We start from the raw sequence: 2752 nt of genomic DNA on the forward strand, positions 1-2752 counted from the left end.
TTGTTTCTAGTAGCTCCTGCAGGCTCACATTAACTTAGAATCAAAGTTTATATAGACCTAGTTGTGTGAGTTAGGTAATCCTATTTGAACTCAATTTGTTAATGAGCTCATGAGTCGAAGTTATTGAGCCATGAGTTCGAGTTTCAGTTCAAGCTTAAATTCAAGCTTATGCATTATATAAGCTTAAGCTTGGCCCGATCAACCCATCAACTTATTAAACTTGCTCAATTAATATATATTAACACACATTTACATATTTTAGTATATTCTTAGGAACACAATTTTTGTCAAAGATAGAGATTCCAATGTCATCATAATGACACTCACTTCATTCACTTATCATTGCATCACCTAATCTTGGTTTGAGTTTTCTACTACCCTTAATTTTATAAGCTTCAAGATCTTAAGTGAAACTAATCTGTTAATCTCTAGTTTGGCCTCATCATTGAGATTGCCCTTTACTTAAATTAAAGCCATCAAATCCATGAAATTTCAATCAATTTATATCATTGTCCCTTCACTTTCCATGATTTATAATTTGCTATATGATAGGAAATACTCAAAGTGAATTTCTTTGACTGAATTTGAATTTCAACAAACCCCAAATAGTAAAGAGAGACAAGATTAAGGTAGAAACACAAAAAAAAAACATTTTAATTGATGGTAGGAAGAAGAAAACAAGCAAAATACAATGGATTTTTTATTTGAGAGGAAGATCCGGCTATCTCAAACCCTAGCATTCCACTATAGTCCCTCTTTCTCCTTAGGAAAACAAAACTCAGTAGAACATTCAATAATCCAAACCCTAGAAAACAATTCCCCTAAAAACATGCAATAATTCCTCCTAATTCCAAAACAGCCTCTCCTTTTAAAATTTGCCTCCTAGACACTCTTTAATTTCTCGTTAATATGGCTAATGGACCCCACCCCAAACGGGCTGCATTGGCTGGGCCGAAATCTGTTCCGCCTCTGGTAAAATAAGGTCGGTCCAGGATGGACCGGCTGGACCAGTTGAGGAGCCGGTCTAACACTAAATTAGAATTTACTTTGCTACTCCAAATGCTCCTAAAGGGGCCCAACCTAGAAGAAGAGATGAAGCTGAAGAAGTCAATAAACTTGGTGGTGCAGAGCACTCACACCAAATTCTACTATAATCACTGCATCAAAATCTTTGTTAATCTCTGCATTCTCAAGAACTGGACCATCACCAAATGGATCAAGCCATTCAACAACTGAGGGAAGAATAACATACAGAGTTTCAAAGCATTCATGGGTTTATAATATATAGACAGCAATCTGTTGGCTAATTGTTTAAAGGATGAGATGGAATATAAAGAGCTGAACAATTTAAACCTCTCCTGTGTACTAATCTGTCAGATTGTCTTTGCATTACTTGCTGCTTATGCTTCCTCTTAACTTAGGCTTCGTATGGAACAACTTTTTTTTCCGCTTCTTAAAATAGCTTTTTAATAAAAAGCTGTTTTAAGAAGCAATAAGAAAGCTGTCTCAAACGAAACCTTATTGGTACACCAAATACATGTTTTATTGCTTTCAAAATCTAGCACTTAAATTAGATATAAGTTCTACAAAAGCACTTCAGAACACCAATTAAAAAACGCCCGTTACAAATACTCAGATGCAATCAAAATAGAACTTGAACATAATTTATGAAATTAATATTCAAAGTTGCCACTAAACAGATAGGCTAATAAGCAACGCAAAATTAAAACATTAAAAATAAATTTATTGAAGATTTTCAACAGTTCCAAATCCAAGATAACATATACCCTTCTTTTTTCATGACACATAGAGGCAATCTAACCATTTCTGCAAGCAACCAAAACATGCTTTCTGCAGCGCTCAAAAATGCTATCATACAAAAGATCAAACTGAACTCCTGCTCTCTCCCGATTTATAATAAAAAATATGTGATCAGCTTCGATAACTTTGTAATACCTGCAAAAATAAGTTCACATATGATGTAGGCTTAATTAGGATGGACAAAAACGACTTTCATTAATGTTCGAGTGACTGTTGAAAGGACTGATATTACAGTCATCGAAATAATATTCAAGCCATAATTTCTTATTTTGTTTTCAATTTTCATTTCAAATTTGGATTTCTATCCATGAAATTCTAACCCACCGATGATGATTTCAAAGAACACTAACAAAATATGACAAATAATGTAATAGATGCGAAGCCAAAGCGGTCACATTCCTCCAGTTCAGATGAAAGCATTTTGAACTGGCTCCCAAATTTGGTTGCTTGGAGTTAGAAAACAAACTTTAAGACAATATGAAATCTGATAGATCCATTTTTTTTAGTTGGATATGATTTGAAATCAACCTTAAGCTTCAAAAACCTTCTCAAAATCACCACAAATAAAAATAATTTCACTATCACACAAAAAAGAGTGAAAATAAATCATCATTTCCTTCCACACATTAGATGTAACAGCATAAAAAAGGAAGCACTTGACAATTTCTTACAATGGAAAATACATTTAGATTCATGAGAAGAAAAGGAAAATCAATGTAGATGCTCATAGAAATCCAATAAGTACATTACACTAGAAGGTGGACGAAAAGGCAAGGAGACATAGCAAGAACTGCAACAAGAATTTTTTAGCGGAGAGCAACTAACTATACATTTTCAAGCTAAAGTGCATCAAGTCATGATCATTATAATGATGGATAATGCATAGAGAATGGCCACTAACCATATCCCGGGCTGCAAAGGATGACACTTT

General features: G+C 33.9%; 1 long non-coding RNA gene across 1 annotated transcript; it reads right to left on the reverse strand.

Annotated features, from left to right (window-relative positions):
- Window positions 1–1637: 1637 nt before the first annotated feature.
- Window positions 1638–2752, reverse strand: LOC110105578. The gene is made up of 2 exons (XR_002304161.2): window positions 2723–2752; window positions 1638–1956 (listed from the first exon to the last, which is right to left on the reverse strand). It is a non-coding gene; the product is annotated as an uncharacterized LOC110105578 (long non-coding RNA).

Source organism: Dendrobium catenatum, unplaced genomic scaffold (genome assembly GCF_001605985.2).
Source record: "Dendrobium catenatum unplaced genomic scaffold, ASM160598v2 original_scaffold_142100, whole genome shotgun sequence".
NCBI classification, from domain to species: Eukaryota; Viridiplantae; Streptophyta; class Magnoliopsida; order Asparagales; family Orchidaceae; genus Dendrobium; species Dendrobium catenatum.